We start from the raw sequence: 24,732 nt of genomic DNA, 5'->3' as shown, positions 1-24,732 counted from the left end.
TCAGCACCTTGCATTGCACAGGGTAAATCAACAAAGTGAAAGCTGTTGACAACACTTACAATTTTGACAATGACTTGGACATAATCCATTAATTAATATGCACACCGTGAAGTTTTGGTTTGTGATAGCTTTATTACAAATCAGTCTAATTAGTGTTACGATATTTGGGGGGGCAGTTTTTTGCTTACACTTAGAAAATAACTTTCTTGGAAATAAGAAAACTGATGTGAGGGACTGAAACCTGTGTCTCCTATCTCCCAGATTATTGCTCTGGCCACTGGGTTATTCCAATTCTAGCTCTCTGGTGCAATGAATGTTTAATTATTTATACGCAGTGGAACAGCTTCAACAGAATAGATGGAGATCTCAGGAAAAACTTCCTAACTGTGAGAACAGTAGGGCAATGGAGCAGACTGCCTAGGGAGGTGGTGGAAGCACCTTTGCTGGAGGTCTTCCGCAATCAGATATTAGCCAAAGCCTTCCAAAGGAGACTGGATAACCATCTGGCTTGGATGGTTTAGACACAACAAATCCTGCATCTTGGCAGGGGGTTAGATTAGATTACTTTTGCAGTCCCTTCTAATCCTATGCTTCTATGAGAGCCACCCACCCGAGAATAGCCAATAGTTCAGTGGTTAAGGCACTCAGCCGGAGGGGACCCAAATTCAAATCCTAGTTCCACATCAGCCAGAGTGAAAATCAAACCCCGTTCTCTCACATCCTGGGTTAGTGCCACGCCCCTCTCTTCAGTGCTTCCTATTGCCTGGCTTAGACAGCTCCCCATCAAATTGTCACAGGCCTCTTTTCCAAACAAATGCTCCAGTTCCACATCTGTGTTCACAACGCCCTTATGATACAGTCAGAAACCTTTAATGAATGTTCAAATCTGAACCATAGTAATGCAAATTCTCTGCCTTGTCATAATCTTAAAACAAGGAGATCCCTGTGGTACTGAGACTGTAAGTCAAACACTCCCTGTGTGCTGGCCAGTGAGGAGCAAACAAATTTGCTAGTAATAGATGTTCTTTTAAATGTGCCTTCAAGAGATGCCCTGAGTGAACTTTTTAAGCCATGTCAAAGAAGAGTAGACATATACTCCAGGTCATCAGCTGGTGTAAATCAGATGGCATAGCTCCACTGATATCCAGAGAGCAATCCATTAATCAGCACCTGAGCTTCAGGATATTAGAAAATGTTTTTATGAGGTAGAGGATATTGTCATCCACCCTTTACCAGTGTGGCCTATTTAGATTGTAAGATCATTGATGTGGGAATGATCTCTTTCTATGAGTATGTACAGCACCTAACACAAAGGGGCTCTTTGAGTTATCTTTGCTGGGACCTCTAGGTCATACTGTAATATAAATCATCAGTAATAATTGAACCCCAAGGTAGTTTCCTAGATGCTTTTTAAAGTGCTGTGGTTTCATACAGGAGAAGTTAATAGATTTACAATGGGACACTGGCCAGCAATTAATTGTACTGTACATAATATGCTAAATTCACCACAGTTTTTCTCATTATGTAAATGTTATAATGCCTGAATTCAATGCACTGTAATATATATGCCAGGACTGCTTTCTACTAACACCTAACTTTCCCATGAAGCAAGCACTGATATAACTCATGGGTAGACCCTTCACCATCATCTTCATCTTTCACATCCATATTGCCCCACCTAGTGTTTTAAACTGCCCTTAAGATATTACCCTTCATGCAAGAAGGGGGGGGGGATTTTAACAGAAGGAAAGAGGGTACACAGCACAATCTAGAAGCCAGGTAGAACCTACCATCTTTTCAATCAAGATATGCAAAAATCCAAAGGAGAAGAAAGGGAAGAATAGAGGTCTGACGGTGTTAGGACTTAAAGGAATATCATTGGCAGAAAATGAGGTAAGAATTTATAATACAATGAATATTTGATGTAGCAAATTTAATGAACACACACTCCTGATGCTCCTTAAGTGCCGCAACCTAGCAGATATAATTCCATATTTTTTATGTGTAGCAGTAAAGCTTTTGACAGCTAGACAGAATCCTTGCAAAATATGCTTTGAACCCTGAGGTAATTTATATCATTAAAGCATGGACTTTGATAGAAATTTAAGGAGTACCATAGTATGCACACTTCACATAGCAAAATATTACATCTCTGCAAAGATGCAATCCTGGCAAAACAACTAGAAGATGTAAGGGTTCGTATAAAGACCAAGGGAAATCAATAACCATAAGATTACCATGATTACCTGTATACGTTACTAAAGTGTCTAATAAATTATCCACAAGTGCTTTTCAATAGCACAGAGAAGACAGACATGTAATGATGTCTCATTTCCCTATCTAGATAACAAAAGCAGCTGATGTGTGTGTGATACAGCATTTTAAAAAAAATATTTAAGAATGCTGCCATTTTTCTTTCTTCTCCTATCAGATTTAATTCAGCTTTCAACTCAGAAAAACAAATGCACATATTCTAAATTTCCTAGGGAGAGAAGAATTAGAGTTTGTAATGATCAGATGTGGTAACAGCACATAGAGTACCATAATTCATTAGCAATATCCTACAGTGAGCTGGATCTTTAAGAAGAGTGCAGGCCCAGGCCCATTTGTTTCTTCCTTGGTATTTTCAGTGATTATGTGACCTGACTGAGAAGGGTCATGTGACTGTGGAGCAGAAGGAAGAATATTTAAGCAGGAATATTTAAAGCTCCTGGTGGTTTAATGAGAAAAGAAGGTTGGAGAGAGCAGGCTGTGCTTATGAGATGCCCTGATGCAGCCAAGGGAAGAGACCTGCAAGAAGGGACTGTGGTAGGACGTAGCTTCTGGATGAGAAAGCAGAGAAGAGGCCAGACTGGGTGGTTGCTCCTCTGCATAGTCTGTGGTAGAGGGTGGGATTAGGCTCCCCAATGCCTGAGCTATTCTACCTTGGAGTTTGTGAATGAATGACCACGATAACATTTGACTAAGGGGAGATGGGAAGTCCCAAGAGAAGAGACTATTTATTTGGTTTAGGGGATTTTGTGTTGGATTCTTTTGATTCTAGAAAAGGAGAAGTTTGCTTTGGCTGGAGGGCCAAAGCAGCCTACTAAGCTAACTTAGAGGGTGCTCTGTGGACCACTGTGGGAATGACAAGACCTTTTTTGCCAAATTACGCAACAGAGACATGGCTCTGTAACATTTCACACAGGAAACAGTTAACTTTGGTCTTAATCTTCTTCCAGTCAGTGTCAGTCAGATAAGCAAAGCCTTCTCAAAGCAAGGTCTCTAACTGCAGTACTACAATTTGAGGTAAGCCCTGTTTCTGACCAGTGCCACTGTGCAGAGTCCTCCCTTGCCAGAGTTTCAAAGGGTAGGATGCCAGCTTCCTTCAAAAATTCTCCAAAGTAAGCACTTGGAGCACAGCCACCTACAAACACCTAGGGTCTCAAGTGGTAGCTGATACCTTTTATATCAGGAAGGGCACCTACTTCAATAAGCTATTGCTGTTATGCCTATAGAAAAAATAATCTCCACATGTAGCTATTTGCTCCTCTCCCACTGGGCAATAATATAAAGAGAATAGTAAATATAGCACAATTTCCATGTTTCTGCAGGGAACCAACTGACAACAGTCCTAGAGGAAGAATATTTGACATGGATCTGAGAATAATTATGTCCCATTGCAAAGAGAGGCCTAAATTTGAAACGTCGGAAGGTTCAGGGATGGAGAAGTCAAAACATATAGACACACACAACAAGTTACCTCCATTACTAATCTCAAAGGCTTTGGTCCTGCTCTTGTTGAAGTCATTGGGAAAGCTCCCATTTATTCCTTTGATGTAGGATCAGAGCCAAGGAGACTATATATTTAACACATGATTAGCTCCATGATGTAGAAGCTTCCAAAATGTTCAGATCTGGGTGCCTTAAATTAGACACGTATTTAAGGACCTAAATAAAAGTGCCCTGGTTTTCAGAGGTACTTATTTCATGTTATGAAGTGAGTAGTTGCTTAGTACCTCTGAAAAATCAAGTCTCTTATTTAAATTCCCTATGTATGGATTTAGAAGACAAATTTTAGATACGAGGTTTACAAAAAAATTTCCCTGGACTGTAGAGGAGATGAGCTAATGATATTAACTGTAACCTACTGTCTAAGGAACTGGTTTACATTTGGAAGAATCCATGAGTGCTGTAGAAGTAGAGGTTTCCAAGCCTGCTGAGAAAATAGTGGTATTTCCCCCAATTCATATAGATGCAGTTACCATTCCTGTGAATTTCCTCAGTACCAAACATCCTTCACAGGTTTTAAGGAGTCACGCAGTTTCATATAGGCTGAAGAACCATATTAAAATAGAGTAATGCAGTCAGTAGTACCTTTAAAATATCCTTCTTAGTAACATGAAGGTTATACGCTTCTTCACAAAGGACTTCAATCAGATATTGGCCAAAGTGTGAGAATAATATACCCCTTTAAATGCACATGTTGATAATTTCATAGATATACCCAAATCAAAGAAATCTGAGATTTAGTATCACCACGGCTTGAACTGGGTCATACTGGGTTGGCAAATTGGTACTCTTCTTGAGACTCCCATCTTGTTCTTTAGTCTCTCAGCTTTCATTTAAAGAAATAAATGTTTCTACCACTTATGGGGTTTTTTATAAAACTGTAAAAATGTGAACTGGGTGTGAACCGATACAGTGAAGTCCCCCTGAGTTTGCAAACGGCCTAAAACAATAGTTTTGAGGTATGAAGTACATGCATCTATCTGTATGTGGTGTTAGCGCCGATGCCCCGTGATGATTAAACTGTCAATATTTGTAGTGTATAGGAGTTGGGTAGTATCTCTTTAAATAATGAGCTTTCTAGTAGCCCTCACTATTTTCCACCTTTCTGAAGCTGCAAGAACCCTGCCAAAGCTACAGTGTATATATGTAGCTATGCCTTGTGTGCTCTATGTGTTTAGTAAACGCAGTGGTTCCTTCAACTTAAGCATGTAGTGTAAAGCATAAAATACATGTAGCGCCCGAGTTGTGGCTCAAGGCTTCTCCCCTGTGCTTGCTATGTAGAGTGGCTTCTTCCCTCTCCTCACATGGGTTGGATCCTGGGCTCTTTTTCTGATGCCTCCACACAAAGTGACTCCTCTCTGTGCCTAAGACACAAGGTGTGCTCTGCTATACACAGGGCAACAGTATAAAACCCACTACACAAGAAACAATAAAGTACATCAATACAAACCCCAGCAAAGAAATGACACACTCAAAAATAATGATGTAACATAGGGGAACTTTATTGGGAGCTGGAAAATAGGATCTGGGGAAGGACAGGATTAGGGTTAACTAATAAGTACTAAAAGTTAACGAATCAACCTATTCTCCACCTCCCACATTTTTCCCAACCCCAAGCTCCTTTCCTAGCATCTTTGCAGGCAGATGGCATACTGAAAATGAGTCCGGAGGCAAGTGCTACTGTTCTGTGAATGTTGGTCAGCTTAAACCGGAAGGGTTCCTTTCCTGTGTCTTCGCCCCTGAGTGGGGCAGCATCCTCTCCTGGCTTGCTGGTCTGGAGTCCTGTGGAGGTCGTGGCTGGCTCTCAGTAGACCACACTAAGTCAGATCTCTGCCACTCTGGATGCTGGTCTTTGCAGGGCTGGAAGAGCCTGACCCGCACACTAGATCCCACAGCAGTTCAAAGACTCCCTTTATGGGGAGTGGAGTTAATCAGGGACTCCCTCAGGTGTTCCGCTTCTCTCTCAGCTCCCTAGCTCAAAACTGAAACTTGTCTCTTGTCTCTGAATCAGGCTGTCCTCTCCCACTAAGGGTGCTGAGCACCCCCAGCTCATCATTGGCCCAGTCAATGGTTTGTCCAGATCATAGGGTTTCCAACCCTCAGGGATTGTCCTGGAGTCTCCATGAATTGGATGTATTCCTAGAGGCTTGGAAACCTCTACTTCTACAGCACTCATGAATTCTTCCAAATATAAACCAGTTCCTTAGACAGTAGGTTACGGTTAATATCATTAGCTCTTCTCCACTACAGTCCAGGGGGAAAAAATTGTAAACCTCATATCTAAAATTTGTCTTCTAAATCCATACATAGGTGCAGAGGTGCTAAGCAACTACTCACTTCATAACATGAAATAAGATTATGTTTTCAAAGGTTGTGTATGTCTGTGGGGATGCTGCAGTTGGGACTGGGAAGGGGAGTGCAGGGGCTGGAGCAGCCAGGAGCCCAGGGCAGAGCCAGAGCCAGGTAGCTTGTCCATCCTTACAGTAGAGCCACCAGTTGGGAGCAGGAGCCAGGCACAGGGAGGGGGAAGCAGGGATGGGGCAGGGTGTGGGAGAGTCACCTATTCTCCTGTGGGCCTCTCCCAGTTTCCCCACTACCCCATCTTCCTCCTCGCTCCCCCCACTCAGGCAGTACTAAGGAGGCTCCTGTCCCCTGTACCTATTTCCCCTCCCTCTTTCAACCCTTGGGGACCAAAGCTCCTCATTACCCAAATGGGCATGGGGGACACACTGCTCGTTCAGATAATCAGGATTTTTGGTTAGTTGAAATTCAGACTTCACCTGTATATGGCACAATGGTAAACAAAGGGAAACTAAACTGAAATCCATCCCAAAACATGCCCCCAATTAGACTAGCAGTCTGCATGCCATTCAAAATCCGCCAAGGTGCCATTGTTGGCATGTGTGCCATAGGTTGCCAATCCTCGCTATTAGTTGTGCCATTGGCCCACCAAGATTTGAACACTGCCTTCTTCGACCCACCGGAAAATGTAACTGAATACCACTGCCCTTGAGGCTCAGTCTGGCATTCTGGGAGCTGGCAAACTCCCAGAGGAGGTTGCAGATACAACAGTATTACTGACTATTTCACAGCTGATCAAAGCATGTAAGGGAGGCAGGGATGATCATATTATAAAGATTTGCACAATCTGCTGTGAATGCCAGCTCATTCTGGCATCACAAATGCCTAGTGCTCAGTAGAGTACTACTGTTTATTTTTTCCCTGCTCCCTTTCCCAGAAGGAGGCAGGGGCCCCACAGCTCCCCCCACAACTACACCCCCCACCGGAGGATTTAGCAGCAGGAGCTAGGGCTGTCCCATTCCTCTCCCAACTGCCTGGAAGAGTCTAGAATCCATCTTCCCTAGCAAGTGGTAACAGGAATCTCATCCCTCCTAAGCAGCAGACCTGTGGGGGTCTGGTCTTCTCTGGCTGTTGGTATGGGTCCATGTAGCTTCCTCTCTGTTTCTCTACTGGCTGCCTGCAGACTCAGGCAGACATCACTACTTCAGTTACATTTGGGTCAAGTTTTCAAACTTTTCTTTGCAGTCATGAGGGCTAGAAGTATAACTTTTTTTAATTAAAGCTTATATATCATATAACCCTAGCATCTACACATGTCACTGTGCCTTAATTGGTGCAGGGAGCAGGGATGACACAGGACTGGAACCTAGCAGAGAACACACACTATCTATTTGGGAGATTAGCACAATCTACTGTGAGTAGAACCTTGTGGGCTGAGTTTGGGAGCGTACCACTGCTTTTATTTTCCCAGTCTGAGTATGGCAGCATAGCCAGCACCAGCCCATCATTATAAGGACTGCAGACTTGCACCTTCCAGCCATTTCTGTATTGTTTCCAATCGACAGCTGTTTATGTCAAAGAGTGGACTCTAAACAAACCCACCAAAGCCCTTTTGCAAAATGAGAGGGAATGCCTGTTTGCCTCTCTCTGCTTCTTAAAACAAGGGGCTAATGAGAAATATAGTACAGCAAACCATTGTGAACTGCTTACCACTACAGACTGATAGTAGAAAAATACTGTGACAAACTCTTTGGCAAGTCCAAAACCCCTTAAGGAGAAGCTTAATAATTGCACAGAAGGGCACTTTTTCCTGAGCTCTTCCATCCAAGGAAGTGCAATTTTAATCTGGCTCAGCTCACATAGTCCCCTGTTGTGCTCTCCTGTTAAAATGCTTCATAGGTGCAAATTATATACAAAAGGATGCAAGAGCCCTATTTAATGGAAAACCTAGACATACACAACCTTTGAAAATCTAGCCTGTAGTGAGCATTTGCTATTGGGAAAGGTTTATTAATATATTTTTATTTACTTTCATTTAATTTTTAAGAAAACAAAAATTGGAGCCTGATTTTAAAAGAAATTGTCAGCAATATTTGCCTTCAAGAAAATTTATGAGAAAATCTATCTTGTCCTGGTAATCTGATATCTCTTGTATGAAAGAAGTCATTGATTACCTTATCTAAATGAAATAGGCCGTGTATATAAATAACTAGGTATGCCTCGAACATATAAAACTGCTCCAAACTTCAAACAATCATAATATAAAGCAGCGATTTTGGTACTCATTGGGGGAAAAGTGAGGATATGCCTCACCTGGTATAGAGGGTTCAAACTGAGCTTGCAAGAAAAGTGAAAGTTAACATGACAAAGCCATAGTACTGACTATAGGTTAAAACAAGACGTACTTGTGGCACCTTACAGACTAACACATTGATTTGGGCATAAGCTTTCATGGGCTAGAACCCCCTTCATCAGATGCATGGAGTGGAAAATACAGTAGCAGGTATATTTATACATAGTACATGAAAAGATGGGAGTTGCCTTACCAGGTGTAATTCTTGATGTCAGATATTACAACATTCAAAAACCAGTAGGAGAACACTTCAGCCTCCCTGGTCACTCAATAACAGACTTAAAAGTGGCAATTCTTCAACAAAAAAACTTCAAAAACAGACTCCAACGTGAAACAGCAGAACTAGAATTAATTTGCAAACTGGACACCATCGAAGTAGGCCTGAATAAAGACTGGGAGTGGATGAGTCATTACAAAACCTAATTTTACCATACTAATTTCCCCCTACTGTTACTCACACCTTCTTGTCAACTCTTTGAAATGGGCCACCCTCATTACCACTACAAAAGTGATTTTTCCTCCCTTGGTATTCTATTGATAATGAAATTGTCTCTGAGACTGACCCCCCACTTGGGTAAGGCAACTCTCATCTTTTCATGTACTATGTATAAATATACCTGCTACTGTATTTTCCACTCCATGCATCTGATGAAGTGGGTTCTAGCCCACGAAAGCTTATGCCAAAATAAATTTGTTAGTCTCTAAGGTGCCACAAGGATTTCTCATTGGTTTTGCTGATACAGACTAACACAGCTACCACTCTGAAACCTGACTAAAGGTTGTTTATCCTAAAACACAGTGATGGGTGAACCTTGGAGGACCAAAATGTTCAGAAATTCAGACCTCATTTCAAGGTCTCCTTTTTCCTTCCTGTTCCCATTCTTCCATCGTATCACAACCATATTCCTTACCCTTCCCCCAAATTAATATTTTCACTCCATTAAACATCTCTTTTCAGCCTACAATAGGGCTACGACTGCCACTATCCCTTGTGTGCTCCAACCAGGTGCTTTGTTGAGAAGTTATGGGAGTAGAATCCATTTGCATGACCTTGAACCTTTGCATGTCAAGTGCCTCAACTTTCCCCTGGTTTGTACGGTATATTCTGATGGATAGAACCAAGGAAACACAATTTTCATGGTTATGAAAAGCCATTGTATTAAAAATTAAACAAGGATGATACCTCACAGAGTAGTAATTAATTTGCAAATATTTGTGCAGAAGATGAAAATGTGATATGGGTGTATTGTAATAACTGTGCTGTAAAACCATAATGGAAAAATTATCACACCCCTCTCTCTCTCTCTCTCTCTCTCTCAGTCTGTACTGGTGTCTAAACATGACCATAAATTCATGTCTGCAACTCTGATAAAATCAAATGAAAAGTAGCCACACAGATTATTGTTCAGATATAAATGACATTGAATTCACTGGCTTACTGTTGTGCTACACATTTCTCTTTTAAGTGGGAAAAGATTCATTTTTGTATAAAGTTTTCTTGAAGAGTTTCATTTTTGTGAAGAGAATATCTTGGATTAAAACTACATCCCAGTGAAGCTCCCATTGATTTTAGTGGAGTTACACTAAAGAAGAATTTTGTGGAATTTAAAATTGCATTTAGAGTTAACATTTCAGTGAGTAATATACTTATACAAGTAACTCTTGCAAAATAACATTTAAGCTGAAGATATTAAGATAAATGTGAACATTTCAGATTGGATTTGTAGCAGCCCTCAGTGGGAATTTGCTCAGGCCTCTTTCTTTTAATTGACCTGAAGTGTTAACCTTTAATTATTGAGTTATTATTCTGAGTAGAAATTACAGTGGTTATTTTCTCTGTGATTAACTTAGAAAATCATGAACAACTAGACTAGAACTTGTGTATTTGTGTCTGGATCATATGGAAATAGCTCAGTTAAACTGGGGTAACAAGTTATATCACCTAGCTGAGGTCAGACTAAGAGGTCTTTTTATTCCCTATCTATATGGGAGTGGGGGAAGATGCCTGGCATTAATAAATGGAGAAAATGAATTATCTTATGAAGATTTATAAGTATCTCAATGTGCAATTGCCTTGTTTAGTCAAGGTATTGTGTCAAATTGTTTAAATCATCTTCCCTTTTTGTGGCAGAGTTTTCATGTGCAAAATATCCACTTGCAAATCTGGATACTTACACTTGCATCTCTAGCCACCTAATTACAGATGCAAAAATGCAAATGCAAATTTTGAACTCACTACTAGTGTTGTATAATATGTAAGAATAACATGAGTGGACTTAATGACAAGCTCAGCTCAGGTAGTTTGAAAATATTTGCTTCACTAGAAGAAGGGACTCTATATTTTATTAATTTATTTTAAAGTGTGTCTAGTTTCACCTGTAGTAGTGAAATAAAAATGCCACAAAAAAGTCTCATGTCTTTCCTTGGCGCTGTCCCCTCACGCCCCACGCACCTCACCAGTAAATTGGTTCATCTGTTCTCATAGACCCTAATCCTGAATACCTTAGTCAGGCAGAACTCTCATTGACACCAGTGGGAGTTTAGCCTGAGAATGGATCGTATGATCAGGCCTGAAACAACCTGCAGCAAATTTTCAGTCTTGAAAGATCATATTCTTTCTACTCAGACAAAATATCAAAGGTGACCTAACTGGATCAAGTGCCTGACCGCATATCTATTAAAGTCAGCTGAAAGACTTCCATAAATTTCAGTGGGGTTTGGGTCAGGCCCCAAATCATGAAGCTCTTGGTCCGTGCAAACTCACATTGACTTCAACAGAAGTTGGATGTCAGTAAGGGCTGAGTAATAAGGACCTCATGTTTTGGCTCTCCTGTAAGCCTACTCCTACCCCCACTGAACATATAGCCCAGTGAATTTATGAACTTATGGCTCTTTGAGTTCACTGAGACTAGGACAAGGCGCAAATTAATGTAAACGGTGAAGTTCTATGTAATTTTAATTCCCCTTACGATAAAGTACTGCAGTATTCTACAGGAGAGATCCAAAACTTAGAGATCTATTTAACTTACAACAGTGACACTGTAGTACTGCTGTAGATACAAAAGAGATTTAAAATGAAGATTGAGCACATCTGATCAGACGATTTGTTGAACAATGGAAACTAAATCCTTCCTTCCAGTTCCATGCCAGAGAAGCTGATGTACTGTTCTGAAATAGAACAAAGGAAACAAATTGGAACTATCCAATTGTACAATACTTTTGAGCTGCAATTTTGTGAAGCTTTACAGTAATTTAACACATGTCATGGAGCACTTGGAAATGTAATAAAAATCCTGTTTATTACCAATGCCGCTTTGGGCCAAAGCATTCATGTGAGACTCATCTGATCCTTATAGTTGATGACCTTAGAATCTGTCTCCATCAGGAAGAACAAGAAGATTTATTGTTCCAGGGATTTTGTAAACACTGCAATACAGTTCCACAGGCATATGTGTGTGTATTGTTTAGTAGAACTCAGACTGTGGTGTGCCCTGAAAGGAGCCATCTGTAGATCTCACCCTTCTGTGTGAAAGATAGGAGAGTGTCACCTCCACACTACAGTTTTCCCCTCCTTCCTCAAATGGATACCCCTCTGCTGGGGTGCAGATATGCAGAGCAGAAAGGGCTGGGCGAGGGCAAGGGAAGTACTGCAATATCATCCCCTGCTTTCCTCCTGGATTTCTGCACTGAAATACAGGTGGCAGGTTATGCAGCTGAGAGACTCCCTCTCTCTGAGTCTGCTCTACAGAATGACCCAGGTAAGGACAGTATGACTCCCTTTGAAGCCATTTGCAGGTAGGAAGGTGGGCAAGTGGGATGGCTTCTGTCTCAGCACTAATGAGTGTTCCATCTCCCAGAGATCATAGAATTATAGAAGACTCGGGTTGGAAGAGATGTCAGGAGGTCATCTAGTCCAACCCCCTGTTCAAAGCAGGACCAACCCCAACTAAATCGTCCCAGCCAGGACTTTGTCGAGACAGGCCTTAAAAACCTCTAAGGATGGAGATTCCACCACCTCCCTAGGTAACCCATTCCAGTGCTTCACCACCCTCCTAGTGAAATAGAGTTTCCTAATATCCAACCTAGATCTCCCCCACTGCAACTTGAGACCATTGCTCCTTGTCCTGTCACATGTCACCACTGAGAACAGCCGAGCTCCATCCTCTTTGGTATCCCCCTTCAGGTAGTTGAAGGCTGCTATCAAATCCCCCCTCACTCTTCTCTTTTGCAGACTAAACAAGCTCAGTTCCCTCAGCCTCTCCTCATAGGTCATGTACCCCAGTCCCCTGATCATTTTCGTTGCCCTCCGCTGGACTCTCTCCAATTTGTCCACATCCTTTCTGTAGTGGGGGTCCCAAATCTGAACGCAATACTCCAGATGGGGCCTCACCAGTGCCAAATAGAGGGGAATAATCACTTCCCTCGATCTGCTGGCAATGCTCCTATTAATGCAGCCCAATATGCTGTTAGCCTTCTTGGCAACAAGGGCACGCTACTGACTCATATCCAGCTTTTCATCCACTGTAATCCCTAGGTCCTTTTCTGCAGAACTGCTGCTTCGCCAGTCGGTCCCCAGTCTGTAGCGGTGCATGGATTCTTCCGTCCTAAGTGCTGGACTCTGCACTTGTCCTTGTTGAACCTCATCAGATTTCTTTTGGCCCAATCCTCCAATTTGTCTAAGTCACTCTGGACCCTATACCAACCCTCCAGCGTATCTACCTCTCCCCCCAGTTTAGTGTCATCTGAGAACTTGCTGAGGGTGCAATCCATCCCATCATCCAGATCATTAATAAAGATATTGAACAAAACCGGCCCCAGGACCAACCCCTGGAGTACTCTGCTTGATACCGGCTGCCAACTAGACATTGAGCCGTTGATCACTACCCATTGAGCCCGACAATCTAGCCAGCTTTCTATCCACCTTATAGTCCAGTCATCCAATCCATATTTCTTTAATTTGCTGGCAAGAATACTGTGGGAGACCGTATCAAAAGCTTTGCTAAAGTCAAGATATTTCACGTCCACTGCTTTCCCCATATCCACAGAGCCAGTTATCTCATCATAAAAGGCAATCAGGATGGTCAAATATGACTTGCCCTTGGTGAATCCATGTTGACTGTTCCTGATCACGTTCCTCTCCTCAAAGTGCTTCAAAATGGTTTCCTTGAGGACCTGGTCCATGATTTTTCCAGGGACTGAGGTGAGGCTGACCAGTCTGTAGTTCCCCAGATTCTCCTTCTTCCATTTTTTAAAGATGGGCACTGTATTTGCCTTTTTCTAATCATCCTGGACCTCCCCCGATCGCCATGAGTTTTCAAAGATAATGGCCAATGGCTCTGCAATCACATCCGCCAATTCCCTCAACACCTTTGGATCCATTAGATCTGGACCCATGAACTTTTGCATGTCCAGCTTTTCTAAATAGTCTTAGATCTCTAGGACCAGGCTCCCAAATCTGCAGCTCCTCAAAACCTCTGTTACCTGTGAGAATGCTTGAAGTCAAACTCTGAGAGTTTAGAATCTTGGAATTTCCCGACCTCTGATCCTCCTCTCTGGAATATTTCTACAGAGCAGGGGTTTGGCTTCAAATATTAGGCCTGGTCTACACTAAAAAGTTAGGTTGATCCAACTACATTGCTCAGGAGTATTAAAAATACGTACCCCTGAGTGATGTGGCTAAACCAACCTAACCTCCAGTGTAGACAGAGGTGGATTACCTTCGCCGACAGAAGAACCCCTCCTGTCAGTGTAGGTAGTGTCTGCATTGAAGCGCTACAGTGGCACAGCTGCAGTGCTGGAGCTGTGTCACTGTAGCATTTCAAGCATAGACAAGCCTTAGTTGTGAAAAGATAAATACCCCAACAATGGGAAAACCTTTGAGAGAGGGATCTGGGGAAGGAAAAGCTTCACTAACTTCCCTCACAGAACTTTCTGTAAATTCTTCTGTCAGAGTATTGTAGTTCTGCTGCTCTCATCCCAGCACACCCACCTGTGTAAAAAGCAGGAGTAATTGACCTCAAATTGTATGTCTTAGCTGTTCTACCTGACTTACGGTCTGCGTGGCTCCAGCAGAGCATGATAGGGCAGATGTCCCTGAAACCCCCTTAAAGAGGGCATTGCAATGTGGATCAGGCTGTACACACTAGTCAATACTGTTTCCATTTGAGGGGTGGATGAGATGAAGTGCATCCCCTCTGTCCTTTATTATCCCATGCCACATGTGCATCTAGATCATATGGCGAGTCCTCTGTAAGTCCAGGAAAAATGAAAAAAAGTGCTCTGGATGCATCCAAGTTCTATCCATCTATCTGGAGAGACAAGGTGGGTGAATGTCTTTTATTGAACCAACTTCTGTTGGTGGAAGGGGCAAGTTTTCAGGCTTCACAGAGCTCTTCTGCAGGTCTCTTTGGAGAAAGAAACTAGAGTGTTCAAGCCAAATAAAAAGTGGGACAGATTGTTAAGCATATGCGGTTCACAAGTTGTAGCAGACCACTTAAAATGAAGTGGGCAATTAAATCCTATGCAATTGTAAGACAATGGAGAGTTGGTAGGCAGCAAGTTGTTTTAATGGGGCATCAAACCATTGTCTCTGTTAAGTCTGTGGTTTTTAGTATCCAGCAGAGTTATGAATTTAAATTCTCAGATTCACCTTTTGAAGGTGTTATGCAAGTTTCCTTTGAGGAAGAGGACTGAGAGGTCAGATATGGAGTGATTGCTTCATGAAAAGTGTTTACCTATGGCTGATAGGGTATTTTTGTCTTTTTTTTTCTTTTTCATTTTCTGTGTGAGTTCATTTGAGGGTGTAGTGATTATCTGTTTTCACCCACATAGTTGCTGTGGGGCAGTTGATGCGCTGGATGAGCTGCACCACATAGTAGGCATGTGTTGTGGATCTATTGATCATCATAACCGTGGAGATATGTCTGCAGGTTTTGCATCTGTTCTTATGGCAGGGTCTGGTGCTGCTTTGAGTTGGTGGGTCCTGATCTGTGGGGAGCTTGCTTCTGATGATGAGCTTGTTAAGGTTGGGAGGTTGTTTGAAGGCCACAAGAGGGGTTTGGAAAAGATTTCTTTCAGGGTGTGGTCCCCATCAGGTATTAACAGTGCATCTATATAGTCACTTATCTGGACCCCATAACCATAGTACCTGAACAATTCTCACCTATTTAAAGATAGCAATAGCAATATCATGTGGAAGTGAGTTCCAAAGTCTTGGTTTAGCTCTTGTGAAGGTTCTGTCTGCTGCACTTGTGAAACTCTCCCTAGTGGTCAACAGTGTTGTTGATCCTCATGGAAATTGGAAGATCTGTTCTTGGAGACTCTTCGGGTACGTCTTCACTTACATCCGGGTCCGGATGTAAGCAATCGGCTTTCTGAGTTCGATTTATCGCGTCTGGTTAAGACGCGATAAATCGATCCCAGATCGATCCCGGAAGTGCCCCGGATCGATCCCGGAAGTGCTCGCCTTCGACGCTGGTACTCCAGCTCGGCGAGCGGAGTACGCAGCATCGACGGGGGAGCCTTCCTGCCGCGTCTGGACCGCGGTAACTTCGGACTAAGGTACTTCGAATTCAGCTACGTTATTAACGTAGCTGAATTTGCGTACCTTAGTCCGAAGTGGGGGGGTTAGTGTAGACCTGGCCTTTTATATACTTGTATCTAGGGGGCAGTATCTGACCAAAATTCTATTTTCGGATGAACTGAATGGCTAGATTTTTAAAAAGGTAACTGTAGAAAAGGTTATTCTAGCTGCTAGAGTTTACTGTGAAGATGAGGGGAAATTAGCACAATAAGGAAACATTTCGATGCATTAAGTAGAAATTTGTGTTACAATTTGTCTCTAGGCAACAGAAAATCCTTCATTGAAGGGGCTGATAAAGCATTGTTGTAGAAGTGTTGTTGATTCCAATGAGTGGGTACAGGTCAACAGACTGCATCAGTGATAGAGTGCATGTGGGACAAAAAGTGAGAGAGCCATTAAAAAGGCATTAAAATGTGGTTATTTTATTAATTTTCCAAATGCAGGTAAGATTACTCTTGTCCTGTGCCATATTAACTGGTATGTCTAGCCACTTCACTTCTAAGATCCTCTTATACTCTCTCCTCTCACTGACAAAAGGCTAATTTATTTCTATAACTAGAGCCCCATGAAGCAAATATATACTGTTTGAAACCACTTTACAGCACTTACGCCTCGAATTAATGTTTTAAAACTGTTCAGTGTCCTCCCTGATAAATGCTGCCTTGTTTCTTCTTTCCCATTTTACCTTTTACTGCAAATTGTGTTCTGAACAGTCCACTGATTTGCTGCTAACATCTTAACAAGAAGCTCTCACAAAAATATTTCCCCCATTCCAAAACCTATTTAAATCAATAGGAGTTAGAGCTAGTTGGAAAAATGTTGATGCAACATTTTTGTCATCAAACCTAAACGTTCCATGGGACTGTGTCAATTTCAGATACATTCCGCCTGATATCCTGCCAACTCAACCACCTGGCTTCCAAGTTCCTGGCTACTTATCAGCACATCAGGCTTCCAGAGTCCCTAGTTCCAGTGAAGTCTGGCCACATGGGCTGCCTCAGAGCCAGGGCTTCCAGCAGAGCTGGGCAGAGAATGGTAATTCCATTTCATGGAGAATTCAGAAATTTTTGGATTTTGTTTCAAATTGGAAAAACATCCGCATTTTGAAATCTCAAAGTCCTCTACAACATGGAATTAACTTTTTCCACCCAGCTGTAAGGGGAGTCTTTCTGCTGATCTCAATGCACTTTGGATCATGCCCTTAGTGCACATTACATTCAGGGATTGGGGAATTTATGAATTTGTTTTCCTTTTTAAACAAAAAAACACTTTCTGATTATCATAATTGAGGAGAAAGGTGGTGCCACCTGGCAAACAAGCTACTATTAAGCTATGCATTCAGTGGAAATATTTACACATTTTCCCTGAATAACATACTGAATATATTGATATCATAGCACACAATGTTCAGTTTGTATACTTGGAAGGAGAGGAGGAGTGTGTGGGAAAGAAGTGTCTGTATTTATCTGGGTAGCTCTGTTTCCAAGACAAAATTTTATTATTCAGAAATATAATTGATCTCAAAGGTTAAGCCATGCCTCAGAGGGATGATTTAGCAGAGCCCGGCAAGAGTTAAACCCTTAGGGCTGGTCTTCACTATGGGGAGATTGACGCTGTTGCAATCGATGCAGCAGGGATCGATTTAGCGAGTCTAGTGAAGACCCGCTAAATCGACGGCAGAGTGCTCTCTGGTTGACCCCGGTACTTCAGCTGCCCAAGAAGATTAAGGTAAGTCGACCAGAGAGTGTCTCCTGTCGATGCAGCACAGTTAAGATACCGGGGTAAGTCGACCTAAACTACGTCGACTCAGCTACATTATTCACATAGCTGGAGTAGTGTAACTTAGGTTGACTTATCCCAGTAGTGAAGACAAGCCCTTAGACCAGGGATTGGTAACCTTTGGCACACGGCTTGCCAGGGTAAGCACCCTGGCAGGCCAGGCCGGTTTGTTTACCTGCCGCATCCGCAGGTTCGGCCGATCACAGCTCCCACTGGCCGCGGTTCACCGCTCCAGGCCAATGGGGGCTGTGGGAAGCTGCGCGGGCTGAGGGATGTGCTGGCCGCCGCTTCCCGCCATCCCCATTGGCCTGGAGCGACGAACCGCGGCCAGTGGGAGCCACACTCGGCCGAACCTGTGGACGCGGCAGGTAAACAAACCGGCCCAGGTGCTTACCCTGGCAGGCCGTGTGCCAAAGGTTGCCAATCCCTGCCTTAGACCCATAGGTAGGGCCTTGATCCTGACTCAGTTTGGTGGCAGAATTTTTAAAAGACCATACCAGGATCCCCCAGAACCACCTTCAGCATGATTGTGTAGCAATTCATATGGAAAAAAGGGAGGGGCAATCATGTGTCCACAACATGAGGGCTAGTCAGTGTCTAGCCCCAGCACACTTGCACGTGGAAAGGAGGGGAGGATACAAGGAACCTTCCCTCTATTGCACACTCTGTGCACAGGCAGGTCAGGCAGAACTACTGTCCTTGCACTTTGGAAATGTGCCTCTGCCCCCCTTTCTGCATTGGCAGGCAGAGCTTGCCAAGTAAAAAGATAGGGAGCATGCTGCCTCCCTGCAATGGAGCTCCAGGCAGGATTGTATCGTTGGAACCAATCCATCCCAGAGCTCTTCATGGGCCACCACTTACTCAAGACTGTTATTTCATGGTACAATTGAGCCCTAAAAAATCAGCTCTAAACATTAAAATGTTCCTTTCTATTAGTGTGTACTTTATCCTGGATCCCTCCACCAGCAAAGGTTCAATTTGGGGGTTGTTTTGTTTTGGGGTTGGGTTTTGTGATTTAATTTTTTATTAATTTTCATAAAGAAACAAACAAACAAAAATATGAAAAGGTAAATGACTTATAGCTTGTATATGTCACCAAATACCACACAAGATATACAATAATATGAGACAAATAAACATCTTTACAACTTGTCAAAGCTGCAAGACCAAACAATATAAAACCAGACAATATTATACAGACATAATAAGTTAAGGAGGTGATAATAAATAATATTAATTAATTAATAAAAGATATACACAAATAGGCAAAAAAGGAAAGGAGAGGACTGGGGAGGGGGCAGGAAGCAGGAGAAATACATAGAAGTCAGGTAGAATGGAAGTCTGGCATTATTTGAGCTATCTCAGCATTCTTTATCCATATGCAGGGCCGCCCAGAGGGGGGGGCAAGTGGGGCAATTTGCCCCAGGCCCCGGGCCCCACAGGGGCCCCCACAAGAGTTTTTCGGGGCCCCTGGAGCGGGGTCCTTCACTCGCTCCGGGGGCCCCGGAAAACTCTCGCGGGGCCCGGGCCCCCGGAGCTTCTTCCGCTCCAGGTCTTCGGCGGCAATTCGGCGGCAGGGGGTCCCTCCACTCCGGGACCTGCCACCGAAGTGCCCCGAGGACCCGCGGCGGGGGGTCCTTCCACCCCGGGACCCGCCGCCGAAATGCCGGGTCTTCGGCGGAGGGGGGCCCCCTGCCGCCGAAGACCCCAGGCCCCCGGAATCCTCTGGGCGGTCCTGTCCATATGTATCAAGAAATGGGGTCCACATTTTTTCGAATTCATATAATTGCTCTCTATATCGATAAGCTATTCTTTCTTTTGCTGCTAATAACAGACAGGTTCAAATACTACTGCTCTATTCTGGGCATAAGTCAATGCCTCGATTTTTGTAAAATCATGAGCTTGGCAATCATTGCAGCCATTAAGAAATAAAGTCTTTGTGGTGGAGTTAAACCCAGCAGAGTAGGTACAGAAACTAGAATATAATTTTCAGCTGAGATTTAGCTGCTGAAGCCAAGCACTATTTTCACTCTTGTGTCCACCTTTTTCCACAGCTGCCTGACTGTCGGACAGTCTCATAGCATATGCATCAGGGTTCTTTTATTATTATTATTATTATTATTATTATAGCAACAACAAATATGAGAGGACCAAGCCCCCTTTTTGCACAACCTCTGTGGCATCCAATACATTTGGAATAGAACCATTTGCTGTATCAGGCAAAGCCTGAGATCCACAAAGCATTTTTAACATTCTGTAAATATGCTCTGCCATTGGGGTTCTTTTAAAGGCTGTTAGTGAAGTATACATAGCGAGCAGACATGGGGCTGGGGAGTTTATGAAGCATTTCCAAGGTTCCTAGTAGCTCTGGGGCATCTGGACCAAACTGATACATTAGCAAGTATTTTAGCTATAAGTACTGCCACATCGCTGAGGGTGGCAGGCCATATCATTGCTTTAGTGTTTAAAAAAAAAAAAAAAAAAAGAGAGAGAGAGACAAAACCCTCACCACTGACCAATTTGAAAATCCATTATACCCCTCCTCAGCCAGTTCTTACAAATTATAGTTTTTTTTCCTAATTTGCAAGTCTGGGTTATGCCAGGTACAGTAATTCCTCACTTAACATTGTAGTTATGTCCTTGAAAAATTCAACTTTAAGTGAAATGATGTTAAGTGAACCCAATTTCTCCATAAGAATTAATGTAAATGGTTCCAGGGATTTTTTTTTTTGCCAGACAAAAGACATCTATATACATATACAGTATGAGTTTTAAACAATTTTAAATAAACAGTGTAATACAGGTATAAGTTTTAAACAATTTTAAACAAACAATTTAATACTGTACTCAGCAATGATGATTGTGAAGCTTGGTTGAGGTGGTGGAGTCAGAGGGTGAAAGAGAGTGGATCGCCTCACTGCTCCTCTTGCGGTTCTCGCTCCTCCCCTCTCCCCCCCCCCACCCAACCTCCTGAACACCGTGAAACAGCTGATTGCTGCGGGCAGGAGGCACGGGGAGGGAGTGGGGAGTTGCTAATCCGCAAGTCTGCCGGCAGGTGGGAGGTGCTGGGAGGAGGGTGGGGGAGGGGAGCTGATAAGGGGGCTGATGGCCCACCGTGGTTCTAAGCCCCCACAGCCAAACAACGTTATAAGCAATCATTGCACAACTTTAAATGAGTATGTTCTCTGATAGATCAGCAACATAACAACAAAACAACATTAACCAGGATGACCAGGATAACTCCAAGTGAGGAGTTACTGTAGGTCCTTTTGCATGACGGTGAGGATGCTGTTGGTACCTCTTAGCCAGAATATCCAATACCCTTCGTGCAGCGACCGCTATAAGCATCTTATTTTTCTCCATTGGACAAAAAGAGGAACTGAGCAGACCCACAGGGGGAACTGGATTCATTAATACCTATTTAGTTTCCACCCATATGGGTATTATCATGCTGTGAGCTATTGGACATCTGTGACATGCTAAAAGCATAATAGTAATTTTGTAGATCTAGCAGCCCAACCCACCCACCCCACCCCACCCCCTCAGCTATAGGGAACTTGAGTTTTTTAAGTGTTGGTCAGAGATGTTGACCAGGACCCTATAGAAAGACTCTAATAATGTTGTTAAATTTTCTAAAATAAGATAGAGGGATATATACAAGTAGGCTGCTTATAATATAGAGGAGCATGGGCATATGTCAGGGCTGAATCCCCACTCTGTCACTCCGAGTGCAGGAAGTGGGGCCCGCAGGATTTTAAAAATTAATACTTGCCACTTCAGACTTCTATTAAACTCCCAAGGTTACGGCTTTTCTCTGACCTTGGCTTGGTAAACGCTGCCACCACCCAAATGCAAAAAAAACCCTTTGAACCCAGGAAGGAGCACTTGGGAATTCCTCCCTGTGGGGTACCCTCAAGCCCTTTCCCCCACCCCCACCCTTCCGGGAAGAGATAAGAAAGAAAACAAAGGAAATTAGCTTTGGCTACCAGCTAATCAAACAAAATGCACAAACATCTTAGGACACCAACAATCCAATCCTGTTCTTAAAAAAGGAAAATTTTATTAAAAACAAAAGGGAAAAAAATACGTCTGGAACTTAGGCTTTTTGCTAGATCTTAAAAGAAACAATTATGAAAGTTAAGCACCCAAAATAGCTTTCTTGGGGGTTCAGCTTAAAGGTTACAAGCAAACAAAAGCATCTGGGGTTAGCACAGAGGAGATCCACAAGCCAAAATAAGAAATAAACCTGATAGTGTCTAACTAAACATTCCCTAATTTTACTTACATATCTGAGGCTCCAAATAAGTAGGTTCATGGTATGAATTGATAATCTATAATCATACCTGGCTTAAAGGTGGTTACAGCATTACTGCTTCGTGTCCCTGCAGCCCAAAGAACACCGGATAAAGGGCAAGTTTCTTTCCCAATTTTAAAAAGTTCTACCTTCCCATTGGCTCTTTTGGTCAGGTGTCCACTCCTTTTCTTTTACCCATGGGCTTGTTAACCCTTTACAGGTAAAGCAAGCAGAGAACAGACCAAGAGGGATTTTACAGCTAACTGGCTGGCTGCATGTCCATTAAAGGAAGCTACTCCCCCCCACACACACACACTTCATGTATCACAGCATAATATTAATTTTATTGTATTAACCCTTCCCCACAGGCTCAGGGGGAGAGGATGCCATCTATTTGTATCACTAGTTGTTTGAGAGAGTACAGGATATAAATTTATCTTCACTAGTTTGTTAATATTTCTTGGTCCTTTTATACCCAGGTACTTGATTGTATCAGTTTACCTATGGAAATTCCATTAAGAAAAAAGCCCCACTACAAGACAACCAGGAGATTTCCAATAGTTCCAATTTTCCCCAATTTATTTTGTATTGCTCCTAATTTTTTAATTAATGATAGGAGGGCTGGAACAGCAGTTTCTGGTTAGACTAGATACAAAAGAGCATAGTCTGCATATAGCATTAAATTATACTCCATGGAACCAAGCTGTTTACCTTGGATATCTGGCTGAGCCCATATAGATATTGTCAGGAGCTCATCCAGGTATCTAAGGCAAACAGCTTGGTTCCATGGAGTATAAATTGGTGTTATATGCAGACTATACCCTTTTGTATATAGCCAAACCAGAGCCAAATCAAAAAGTAATGGAGACAACGGGCATCCTTGCCTAGTACGCCAGGAAAGGCTAAAGGTATCCAAGGTGATATTGTTGGTTGTGATGCAAGAGGTTGGGTGAGAATATAACAGTTGGATCCCGGAACTACATATGGGTCCAAAGTCTAGTTTTTGTAGAGTATAAAACATATACCTCCAGCCCTCTCTATCAAAAGCCTTTTCTGTATCTAAGGCTAATACAGCTTGTGGTTCGGGGCCACACTTCTTTGAGAATTTATTGATATTATACCAGTGGTTATCAGAGCCATGACAGCCTCTGACAAACCTGATTTGAACTCAGTATATCATAGAACCCCAAACGTTTTCCAGCCTCATTGCCAGAACTTTTGCTAATATTGTGACATTGCTATTAATAAGTTAAATTGGCCTGTAATTGGAACATAGTACGGTATCACTTCCTGGTTTAGGAATAACTGATATCAAGACCTCGCTCAGCATAGGGGGATGGGTGCCCTCTAGGAGTGGTTCATTAAACATTTTAATCATCTTGTCAGATAGGAGGTAAAGGAAGTAGCTGTAGAATTCAGCTGCAAAGCCATCTGGCCTGGGGGCTTTCCCCACTGTCTTATTCTTAATCACCTCAATTAACTCATCCTCTGTTAGGGGCACACCAAGGTTTCTATACTGGGCTGCAGTCATTTGTGCTAATGTAACTTTTTGAAAAATTGATCCAAACATCTGTGAGGGGGGTTGTGTTGAATTTGTCCTGATCTTTATAGAAATTAAAGAACCCTTTATTAATATCTTTAGGTGACGTACCTAATCTACCAAAACAACAAGGAGTCTGGTGGCACCTTAAAGACTAACAGATATATTTGGGCATAAGCTTTCGTGGGTAAAATCCTCACTTCTTCAGATGCATAGAGTGAAAGTTACAGATGCAGGCATTATATACTGACACATGGAGAGCAGGGAGTTACTTCGCAAGTGGAGAACCAGTGTTGACAGGGCCAATTCAATCAGGGTGGATGTAGTCCACTCCCAATAATAGATGAGGAGGTGTCAATTCCAGGAGAGGAAAAGCTGCTTCTGTAATGAGCCAGCCACTCCCAGTCCCTATTCAAGCCCAGATTAATGGTGTTAAATTTGCAAATGAATTTTAGTTCTGCTGTTTCTCTTTGAAGTCTGTTTCTGAAGTTTTTTTGTTCAATGATAGTGACTTTTAAATCTGTAATAGAATGACCAGGGAGATTGAAGTGTTCACTTACTGGCTTATGTATGTTACCGTTCCTGATGTCCGATTTGTGTCCATTTATTCTTTTGCGGAGAGACTTTCCGTTTTGGCCAATGTACATGGCAGAGGGGCATTGCTGGCACATGATGGCATATATAACATTAGTGGATGTGCAGGTGAATGAGCCCTTGATGGTGTGGCTGATGTGGTTGGGTCCTCTGATGGTGTCGCCAGAGTAGATATGGGGACAGAGTAGGCAACGAGGTTTGCTACAGGGATTGGTTCCTGGGTTGGTGTTTCTGTGGTGTGGTGTGTAGTTGCTGGTGACTATTATTGGGAGTGGACTACATCCACCCTGATTGAATTGGCCCTGTCAACACTGGTTCTCCACTTGCGAAGTAACTCCCTGCTCTCCATGTGTCAGTATATAATGCCTGCATCTGTAACTTTCACCCTATGCATCTGAAGAAGTGAGGTTTTTACCCACGAAAGCTTATGCCCAAATAAATCTGTTAGTCTTTAAGGTGCCACCAGACTCCTTGTTGTTTTTGTAGATACAGACTAACACGGCTACCCCCTGATACTA

This window comes from Emys orbicularis, chromosome 5, assembly GCF_028017835.1.
Source record: "Emys orbicularis isolate rEmyOrb1 chromosome 5, rEmyOrb1.hap1, whole genome shotgun sequence".
Lineage (NCBI taxonomy): Eukaryota > Metazoa > Chordata > Testudines > Emydidae > Emys > Emys orbicularis.
Note: the sequence above shows the minus strand (reverse complement) of the source record.